The following is an 11,521-nucleotide window of genomic DNA, read 5'->3' as shown; positions in this document are numbered from 1 at the left end:
TGCCACACTTTACTAAGGTCTTCATCCTAGCAGAACAGATTAGTTTGTCTTAGAAGTAAATTGTATATCACATTATATGTAAGAGTCTAAGTGCCTTAAAATACTTTCGATGCCAATTATTCTTGTGTTTTATGTTTAGATTACTGAATACTAAAAGAATGTGGTGCAAACAATATTTTTTCTTCAAAGGAAGAGATGTACAAGAACACGAGGACATGCACTGAAACTGGAGGGAGGTAGACTTAGAGGAAATTTGAAGAAAAATTACTTCACAGAAAGGGTAGTTGATAAATAGAAAAGCCTCCCATCCGATGTTGTTGAAGCTAAATGGTGAAACAATTAAACACGCTTGGGATAGGCATAAGAATATCCTTAAGAGAAATGTAAGGAGCAAATAGGGTTGAAGTTGCCAAAAGGATACATGAAAAGGAGCAGACTACGTGGGCCAAGTGGTTCTTATCTGCCTTCAAATTCTGTTTCTATGTAATATATTATTTCAAAAGCCAATTTCTACATTAACTGAACTTTAGAATTTTAAAACTAATCATAGTGTCTTTATCATTTAAGAATAATTTAATTAATTTAACTCTAATGTAATTTGATCTTGATTGGAATGTAGATGGGAAAATTGATCAATTCTTAGGTGTTTAACAGTTTCTATGCCCTTTTATTCATTCAATCATTGCACTTCACATGGCTTAGAAATAAATGGGATCAAGATATCAATGTCTGGGAGAGGAAAGATTGAAAGACTGTGGATGTCCAGAGCATACTTCTCAATGTCGGTCATTTTGAGTCTAAAACATAACCAAACAGCATGAAAATATTGTCAGAAGTGGGATTTGAACCCACGCCTTTTTACAGAGACTAGAATTCCTATTAACTGGAAGAGTAGAATCTTGAGTCTGGTGCCTTAGACCGCTCGGCCATCCTGACAAGCACATCAGTATGTCCAAACCTGCTGCCTGTTAGGGTTTATCATTTTACTATTTATATTTTTGTTTGTGATGTTTACAAATAATTTGGACTTGTTGGAAAAGGGGTCATTAAATCAAGATCTTAGATTAATACATTTCCTCTAAAAGCTGTTTCTTAAATAACATTATTTAGGAAAAATGGCTCAAGCTAAAGTGTTATCCTTCCAAATTACTGTTGCCACCCTTTACTAAGGTCTTCATCCTAGCAGAACAGATTAGTTTGTCTTAGAAGTAAATTGTATATCACGTTATATGTAAAGTCTAAGTGCCTTAAAATACTTTCAATGCCAATTATTCTTGTGTTTTATGTTTAGATTACTGAATGCTAAAAGAATGTTGTGCAAACAATACTTATTCTTTATAGGAAGAGATGTACAAGAACACGAGGACATGCACTGAAACTGGAGGGAGGTAGACTTAGAGGAAATTTGAAGAAAAATTACTTCACAGAAAGGGTAGTTGATAAATTGAAAAGCCTCCCATCCGATGTTGTTGAAGCTAAATGGTGAAACAATTTAAACACTCTTGGGATAGGCATAAGAATATCCTTAAGAGAAATGTATGGAGCAAATAGGGTTGAAGTTGCCTGAAGGATACATGAAAAGGAGCAGACTACGTGGGCCAAGTGGTTCTTATCTGCCATCAAATTCTGTTTCTATGAAATATATTATTTCAATAGCCAATTTCTACATTAACTGAACTTTAGAATATTAAAACTAATCATATTGTCTTTATCATTTAAGAATAATTTAATTAATTTAACTCTAATGTAATTTGATCTTGATTGGAGTGTAGATGGGAAAATTGATCAATTCTTATGTCTTTAACAGCTTCTATGCCCTTTAATTCATACAATCATTGTGCTTCACATTGCAAGGAAATAAATGGGATCAAGATATCAACGTCTGGGAGAGGAAAGATTGAAAGACTGTGGACGTCCTGAGCATACTTCTCAATGTCTGTCATTTTGAGTCTAAAACATAACCAAAGAGCAAGAAAATATTGTCAGAAGTGGGATTTGAACTCACGCCTCTTTATAGAGACCAGAATTCCCATTAACCAGAAGAGTAAAATCTTGAGTCTGGCGCCTTAGACCGCTCGGCCATCCTGACAAGCACATCAGTATGTCCAAACCTGCTGCCTGTTAGGGTTTATCATTTTACTATTTATATTTTTGTTTGTGATGTTTACAAATAATTTGGACTTGTTGGAAAAGGGGTCATTAAATCAAGATCTTAGATTAATACATTTCCTCTAAAAGCTGTTTCTTAAATAACATTATTTAGGAAAAATGGCTCAAGCTAAAGTGTTATCCTTCCAAATTACTGTTGCCACCCTTTACTAAGGTCTTCATCCTAGCAGAACAGATTAGTTTGTCTTAGAAGTAAATTGTATATCACGTTATATGTAAAGTCTAAGAGCCTTAAAATACTTTCAATGCTAATTATTCTTCTGTTTTATGTTTAGATTACTGAACACTAAAAGAATGTTGTGCAAACAATATTTATTCTTCAAAGGAAGAGATGTACAAGAACACGAGGACATGCACTGAAACTGGAGGGAGGTAGACTTAGAGGAAATTTGAAGAAAAATTACTTCACAGAAAGGGTAGTTGATAAATAGAAAAGCCTCCCATCCGATGTTGTTGAAGCTAAATGGTGAAACAATTTAAACATGCTTGGGATAGGCATAAGAATATCCTTAAGAGAAATGTAAGGAGCAAATAGGGTTGAAGTTGCCTAAAGGATACATGAAAAGGAGCAGACTACGTGGGCCAAGTGGTTCTTATCTGCCATCAAATTCTGTTTCTATGTAATACATTATTTCAATAGCCAATTTCTACATGAACTGAACTTTAGAATTTTAAAACTAATCATAGTGTCTTTATCATTTAAGAATAATTTAATTCATTTAACTCTAATGTAATTTGATCTTGATTGGAATGTAGATGGGAAAATTGATCAATTCTTAGGTGTTTAACAGTTTCTATGCCCTTTAATTCATTCAATCATTGCACTTCACATGGCTTAGAAATAAATGGGATCAAGATATCAATGTCTGGGAGAGGAAAGATGGAAAGACTGTGGATGTCCTGAGCATAATTCTCAATGTCGGTCATTTTGAGTCTAAAACATATCCAAACAGCAAGAAATTATTGTCAGAAGTGGGATTTGAACCCACGCCTCCTTACAGAGACCAGAATTCCCATTAACTGGAAGAGTAGAATCTTGAGTCTGGTGCTTTAGACCGCTCGGCCATCCTGCCAAGCACATCAGTATGTCCAAACCTGCTGCCTGTTAGGGTTTATCATTTTACTATTTATATTTTTGAGTGTGATTTTGACAAATAATTTGGACTTGTTGAAAAAGGGGTCATTAAATCAAGATCTTAGATTAATGCATTTCCTCTAAAAGCTGTTTCTTAAATAACATTATTTAGGAAAAATGGCTCAAGCTAAAGTGTTATCCTTCAAAATTACTGTTGCCACACTTTACTAAGGTCTTCATCCTAGCAGAACAGATTAGTTTGTCTTAGAAGTAAATTGTATATCACATTATATGTAAGAGTCTAAGTGCCTTAAAATACTTTCGATGCCAATTATTCTTGTGTTTTATGTTTAGATTACTGAATACTAAAAGAATGTTGTGCAAACAATATTTATTCTTCAAAGGAAGAGATGTACAAGAACACGAGGACATGCACTGAAACTGGAGGGAGGTAGACTTAGAGGAAATTTGAAGAAAAATTACTTCACAGAAAGGGTAGTTGATAAATAGAAAAGCCTCCCATCCGATGTTGTTGAAGCTAAATGGTGAAACAATTTAAATTCTCTAGGAAAAGGCATGAGAATATCCTTAAGATATATGTAAGGAGCAAATAGGGTTGAAGTTGCCTAAAGGATATATGAAAAGGAGCAGACTACGTGGGCCAAGTGGTTATTATCTGCCATCAAATTCTGTTTCTATGTAATACTTTATTTCAATAGACAGTTTCTACATGAACTGAACTTTAGAATTTTAAAACTAATCATAGTGTCTTTATCATTTAAGAATAATTTAATTAAATTAACTCTAATGTATTTTGATCTTGATTGGAATGTAGATGGGAAAATCGATCAATTCTTAGGTCTTTAACAGTTTCTATGCCCTTTAATTCATTCAATCATTGTGCTTCATATTGCTTAGAAATAAATGGGATCAAGATATCAATGTCTGGGAGAGGAAAGATTGAAAGACTGTGTATGTCCTGAGCATACTTCTCAATGTCGGCCATTTTGAGTTTAAAACAACCAAAGAGCAAGAAAATATTGTCAGAAGTGGGATTTGCACCCACACCTCTTTACAGAGACCAGAATTCCCATTAACTGGAAGAGTAGACTTTTGAGTCTGGTGCTTTAGACCGCTCGGCCATCCTGCCAAGCACGTCAGTATGTCCAAACCTGCTGCCTCTTAGGGTTTATCATTTTACTATTTATATTTTTGAGTGTGATTTTGACAAATAATTTAGATTTGTTGAAAAAGGGGTCATTAAATCAAGATCTTAGATTAATGCATTCCTCTAAAAGCTGTTTCTTAAATAACATTATTTAGGAAAAATGGCTCAAGCTAAAGTGTTATCCTTCAAAATTACTGTTGCCACCCTTTACTAAGGTCTTCATCCTAGCAGAACAGATTAGTTTGTCTTAGAAGTAAATTGTATATCACGTTATATGTAAAGTCTAAGTGCCTTAAAATACTTTCAATGCCAATTATTCTTGTGTTTTATGTTTAGATTACTGAATGCTAAAAGAATGTTGTGCAAACAATACTTATTCTTTATAGGAAGAGATGTACAAGAACACGAGGACATGCACTGAAACTGGAGGGAGGTAGACTTAGAGGAAATTTGAAGAAAAATTACTTCACAGAAAGGGTAGTTGATAAATTGAAAAGCCTCCCATCCGATGTTGTTGAAGCTAAATGGTGAAACAATTTAAACACTCTTGGGATAGGCATAAGAATATCCTTAAGAGAAATGTATGGAGCAAATAGGGTTGAAGTTGCCTGAAGGATACATGAAAAGGAGCAGACTACGTGGGCCAAGTGGTTCTTATCTGCCATCAAATTCTGTTTCTATGAAATATATTATTTCAATAGCCAATTTCTACATTAACTGAACTTTAGAATATTAAAACTAATCATATTGTCTTTATCATTTAAGAATAATTTAATTAATTTAACTCTAATGTAATTTGATCTTGATTGGAGTGTAGATGGGAAAATTGATCAATTCTTATGTCTTTAACAGCTTCTATGCCCTTTAATTCATACAATCATTGTGCTTCACATTGCAAGGAAATAAATGGGATCAAGATATCAACGTCTGGGAGAGGAAAGATTGAAAGACTGTGGACGTCCTGAGCATACTTCTCAATGTCTGTCATTTTGAGTCTAAAACATAACCAAAGAGCAAGAAAATATTGTCAGAAGTGGGATTTGAACTCACGCCTCTTTATAGAGACCAGAATTCCCATTAACCAGAAGAGTAAAATCTTGAGTCTGGCGCCTTAGACCGCTCGGCCATCCTGACAAGCACATCAGTATGTCCAAACCTGCTGCCTGTTAGGGTTTATCATTTTACTATTTATATTTTTGTTTGTGATGTTTACAAATAATTTGGACTTGTTGGAAAAGGGGTCATTAAATCAAGATCTTAGATTAATACATTTCCTCTAAAAGCTGTTTCTTAAATAACATTATTTAGGAAAAATGGCTCAAGCTAAAGTGTTATCCTTCCAAATTACTGTTGCCACCCTTTACTAAGGTCTTCATCCTAGCAGAACAGATTAGTTTGTCTTAGAAGTAAATTGTATATCACGTTATATGTAAAGTCTAAGAGCCTTAAAATACTTTCAATGCTAATTATTCTTCTGTTTTATGTTTAGATTACTGAACACTAAAAGAATGTTGTGCAAACAATATTTATTCTTCAAAGGAAGAGATGTACAAGAACACGAGGACATGCACTGAAACTGGAGGGAGGTAGACTTAGAGGAAATTTGAAGAAAAATTACTTCACAGAAAGGGTAGTTGATAAATAGAAAAGCCTCCCATCCGATGTTGTTGAAGCTAAATGGTGAAACAATTTAAACATGCTTGGGATAGGCATAAGAATATCCTTAAGAGAAATGTAAGGAGCAAATAGGGTTGAAGTTGCCTAAAGGATACATGAAAAGGAGCAGACTACGTGGGCCAAGTGGTTCTTATCTGCCATCAAATTCTGTTTCTATGTAATACATTATTTCAATAGCCAATTTCTACATGAACTGAACTTTAGAATTTTAAAACTAATCATAGTGTCTTTATCATTTAAGAATAATTTAATTCATTTAACTCTAATGTAATTTGATCTTGATTGGAATGTAGATGGGAAAATTGATCAATTCTTAGGTGTTTAACAGTTTCTATGCCCTTTAATTCATTCAATCATTGCACTTCACATGGCTTAGAAATAAATGGGATCAAGATATCAATGTCTGGGAGAGGAAAGATGGAAAGACTGTGGATGTCCTGAGCATAATTCTCAATGTCGGTCATTTTGAGTCTAAAACATATCCAAACAGCAAGAAATTATTGTCAGAAGTGGGATTTGAACCCACGCCTCCTTACAGAGACCAGAATTCCCATTAACTGGAAGAGTAGAATCTTGAGTCTGGTGCTTTAGACCGCTCGGCCATCCTGCCAAGCACATCAGTATGTCCAAACCTGCTGCCTGTTAGGGTTTATCATTTTACTATTTATATTTTTGAGTGTGATTTTGACAAATAATTTGGACTTGTTGAAAAAGGGGTCATTAAATCAAGATCTTAGATTAATGCATTTCCTCTAAAAGCTGTTTCTTAAATAACATTATTTAGGAAAAATGGCTCAAGCTAAAGTGTTATCCTTCAAAATTACTGTTGCCACACTTTACTAAGGTCTTCATCCTAGCAGAACAGATTAGTTTGTCTTAGAAGTAAATTGTATATCACATTATATGTAAGAGTCTAAGTGCCTTAAAATACTTTCGATGCCAATTATTCTTGTGTTTTATGTTTAGATTACTGAATACTAAAAGAATGTTGTGCAAACAATATTTATTCTTCAAAGGAAGAGATGTACAAGAACACGAGGACATGCACTGAAACTGGAGGGAGGTAGACTTAGAGGAAATTTGAAGAAAAATTACTTCACAGAAAGGGTAGTTGATAAATAGAAAAGCCTCCCATCCGATGTTGTTGAAGCTAAATGGTGAAACAATTTAAATTCTCTAGGAAAAGGCATGAGAATATCCTTAAGATATATGTAAGGAGCAAATAGGGTTGAAGTTGCCTAAAGGATATATGAAAAGGAGCAGACTACGTGGGCCAAGTGGTTATTATCTGCCATCAAATTCTGTTTCTATGTAATACTTTATTTCAATAGACAGTTTCTACATGAACTGAACTTTAGAATTTTAAAACTAATCATAGTGTCTTTATCATTTAAGAATAATTTAATTAAATTAACTCTAATGTATTTTGATCTTGATTGGAATGTAGATGGGAAAATCGATCAATTCTTAGGTCTTTAACAGTTTCTATGCCCTTTAATTCATTCAATCATTGTGCTTCATATTGCTTAGAAATAAATGGGATCAAGATATCAATGTCTGGGAGAGGAAAGATTGAAAGACTGTGTATGTCCTGAGCATACTTCTCAATGTCGGCCATTTTGAGTTTAAAACAACCAAAGAGCAAGAAAATATTGTCAGAAGTGGGATTTGCACCCACACCTCTTTACAGAGACCAGAATTCCCATTAACTGGAAGAGTAGACTTTTGAGTCTGGTGCTTTAGACCGCTCGGCCATCCTGCCAAGCACGTCAGTATGTCCAAACCTGCTGCCTCTTAGGGTTTATCATTTTACTATTTATATTTTTGAGTGTGATTTTGACAAATAATTTAGATTTGTTGAAAAAGGGGTCATTAAATCAAGATCTTAGATTAATGCATTCCTCTAAAAGCTGTTTCTTAAATAACATTATTTAGGAAAAATGGCTCAAGCTAAAGTGTTATCCTTCAAAATTACTGTTGCCACCCTTTACTAAGGTCTTCATCCTAGCAGAACAGATTAGTTTGTCTTAGAAGTAAATTGTATATCACGTTATATGTTAAGTCTAAGAGCCTTAAAATACTTTCGATGTCAATTATTCTTGTGTTTTATGTTTAGATTACTGAATACTAAAAGAATGTTGTGCAAACAATATTTATTCTTCAAAGCAAGAGATGTACAAGAACACGAGGACATGCACTGAAACTGGAGGGAGGTAGACTTAGAGGAAATTTGAAGAAAAATTTCTTCACAGAAAGGGTAGTTGATAAATAGAAAAGCCTCCCATCCGATGTTATTGAAGCTAAATGTTGAAACAATTTAAACACTCTTGGGGTAGGCATAATAATATCCTTAAGAGAAATGTAAGGAGCAAATAGGGTTGAAGTTGCCTAAAGGATACATGAAAAGGAGCAGACTACGTGGGCCAAGTGGTTCTTATCTGCCATCAAATTCTGTTTCTATGTAATATATTATTTCAATAGCCAATTTCTACATTAACTGAAATTTAGAATTTTAAAACTAATCATATTGTCTTTATCATTTAAGAATAATTTAATTAATTTAACTCTAATGTAATTTGATCTTGATTGGAGTGTAGATAGGAAAATTGATCAATTCTTAGGTCTTTAACAGTTTCTATGCCCTTTAATTCATACAATCATTGCTCTTCACATTGCAAGGAAATAATTGGGATCAAGATATCATTGTCTGGGAGAGGAAAGATTGAAAGACTGTGGATGTCCTGAGCATACTTCTCAATGTCTGTCATTTTGAGTGTAAAACATAACCAAAGAGCAAGAAAATATTGTCAGAAGTGGGATTTGAACTCACACCTCTTTACAGAGACCAGAATTCCCATTAACTGGAAGAGTAGACTTTTGAGTCTGGTGCTTTAGACCGCTCGGCCATCCTGCCAAGCACATCAGTATGTCCAAACCTGCTGCCTCTTAGGGTTTATCATTTTACTATTTATATTTTTGAGTGTGATTTTGACAAATAATTTAGATTTGTTGAAAAAGGGGTCATTAAATCAAGATCTTAGATTAATGCATTCCTCTAAAAGCTGTTTCTTAAATAACATTATTTAGGAAAAATGGCTCAAGCTAAAGTGTTATCCTTCAAAATTTCTGTTGCCACACTTTACTAAGGTCTTCATCCTAGCAGAACAGATTAGTTTGTCTTAGAAGTAAATTGTATATCACATTATATGTAAGAGTCTAAGAGCCTTAAAATACTTTCGATACCAATTATTCTTGTGTTTTATGTTTAGATTACTGAATACTAAAATAATGTTGTGCAAACAATATTTATTCTTCAAAGGAAGAGATGTACAAGAACACGAGGACATGCACTGCAACTGGAGGGAGGTAGACTTAGAGGAAATTTGAAGAAAAATTACTTCACAGAAAGGGTAGTTGATAAATAGAAAAGCCTCCCATCCGATGTTGTTGAAGCTAAATGGTGAAACAATTTAAATACTCTAGGAGTAGGCATGAGAATATCCTTAAGATATATGTAAGGAGCAAATAGGGTTGAAGTTGCCTAAAGGATATATGAAAAGGAGCAGACTACGTGGGCCAAGTGGTTATTATCTGCCATCAAATTCTGTTTCTATGTAATACATTATTTCAATAGACAGTTTCTACATGATCTGAACTTTAGAATTTTAAAACTAATCACAGTGTCTTTATCATTTAAGAATAATTTAATTAATTTAACTCTCATGTAATTTGATCTTGATTGGAATGTAGATGGGAAAATTGATCTATTCTTAGGTGTTTAACAGTTTCTATGCCCTTTAATTCATTCAATCATTGCACTTCACATGGCTTAGAAATAAATGGGATCAAGATATCAATGTATGGGAGAGGAAAGATTGAAAGACTGTGGATGTCCTGAGCATACTTCTCAATGTCGGTCATTTTGAGTTTAAAACATAACCAAAGAGCAAGAAAATATAGTCAGAAGTGGGATTTGAACCCATGCCTCTTTACAGAGACCAGAATTCCCATTAACTGGAAGAGTAGAATCTTGAGTCTGGTGCCTTAGACCGCTCGGCCATCCTGACAAGCACATCAGTATGTCCAAACCTGCTGCCTGTTAGGGTTTATCATTTTACTATTTATATTTTTGAGTGTGATTTTGACAAATAATTTGGACTTGTTGAAAAAGGGGTCATTAAATCAAGATCTTAGATTAATGCATTTCCTCTAAAAGCTGTTTCTTAAATAACATTATTTAGGAAAAATGGCTCAAGCTAAAGTGTTATCCTTCCAAATTACTGTTGCCACCCTTTACTAAGGTCTTCATCCTAGCAGAACAGATTAGTTTGTCTTAGAAGTAAATTGTATATCACGTTATATGTAAAGTCTAAGTGCCTTAAAATACTTTCAATGCCAATTATTCTTGTGTTTTATGTTTAGATTACTGAATACTAAAAGAATGTTGTGCAAACAATACTTATTCTTCATAGGAAGAGATGTACAAGAACACGAGGACATGCACTGAAACTGGAGGGAGGTAGACTTAGAGGAAATTTGAAGAAAAATTACTTCACAGAAAGGGTAGTTGATAAATAGAAAAGCCTCCCATCCGATGTTGTTGAAGCTAAATGGTGAAACAATTTAAACACTCTTGGGATAGGCATAAGAATATCCTTAAGAGAAATGTATGGAGCAAATAGGGTTGAAGTTGCCTGAAGGATACATGAAAAGGAGCAGACTACGTGGGCCAAGTGGTTCTTATCTACCATCAAATTCTGTTTCTATGTAATACATTATTTCAATAGACAATTTCTACATGAACTGAACTTTTGAATTTTAAAACTAATCATAGTGTCTTTATCATTTAAGAATAATTTAATTAATTTAACTCTAATGTATTTTGATCTTGATTGGAATGTAGATGGGAAAATCGATCATTTCTTAGGTCTTTAACAGTTTCTATGCCCTTTAATTCATTCAATCATTGCGCTTCACATTGCAATGAAATAATTGGGATCAAGATATCAATGTCTGGGAGAGGAAAGATTGAAAGACTGTGGATGTCCGGAGCATACTTCTCAATGTCTGTCATTTTGAGTCTAAAACATAACCAAAGAGCAAGAAAACATTGTCAGAAGTGGGATTTGAACCTACGCCTCTTTACAGAGACCAGAATTCCCATTAACCAGAAGAGTAGAATCTTGAGTCTGGCGCCTTAGACCACCTGGCCATCCTGACAAGCACATCAGTATTTCCAAACCTGCTGCCTGTTAGGGTTTATCATTTTACTATTTATATTTTTGATTGTGATTTTGACAAATAATTTGGACTTGTTGAAAAAGGGGTCATTAAATCAAGATCTTATATTAATGCATTTCCTCTAAAAGCTGTTTCTTAAATAACATTATTTAGGAAAAATGGCTCAAGCTAAAGTGTTATCCTTCAAAATT

The 11,521-nt window shown here is 33.9% G+C and overlaps 2 non-coding genes across 2 annotated transcripts; both read right to left on the bottom strand.

Moving 5' to 3' along the window:
• Positions 1–1,980: 1,980 nt before the first annotated feature.
• On the bottom strand, positions 1,981–2,089 carry TRNAL-CAA (transfer RNA leucine (anticodon CAA)). The gene is made up of 2 exons: positions 2,052–2,089; positions 1,981–2,026 (listed from the first exon to the last, which is right to left on the bottom strand). It is a non-coding gene; the product is annotated as a tRNA-Leu (tRNA).
• A 3,348-nt stretch (positions 2,090–5,437) lies between these two features.
• TRNAL-CAA (transfer RNA leucine (anticodon CAA)) lies at positions 5,438–5,546 on the bottom strand. Its single transcript has 2 exons — positions 5,509–5,546; positions 5,438–5,483 (listed from the first exon to the last, which is right to left on the bottom strand). It is a non-coding gene; the product is annotated as a tRNA-Leu (tRNA).
• Positions 5,547–11,521: the final 5,975 nt, after the last annotated feature.

Source organism: Taudactylus pleione, unplaced genomic scaffold (genome assembly GCF_031769625.1).
Source record: "Taudactylus pleione unplaced genomic scaffold, aTauple2 ptg000612l, whole genome shotgun sequence".
Taxonomy (NCBI): Eukaryota; Metazoa; Chordata; class Amphibia; order Anura; family Myobatrachidae; genus Taudactylus; species Taudactylus pleione.
This window is presented reverse-complemented; position numbering and strand designations above follow the sequence as displayed.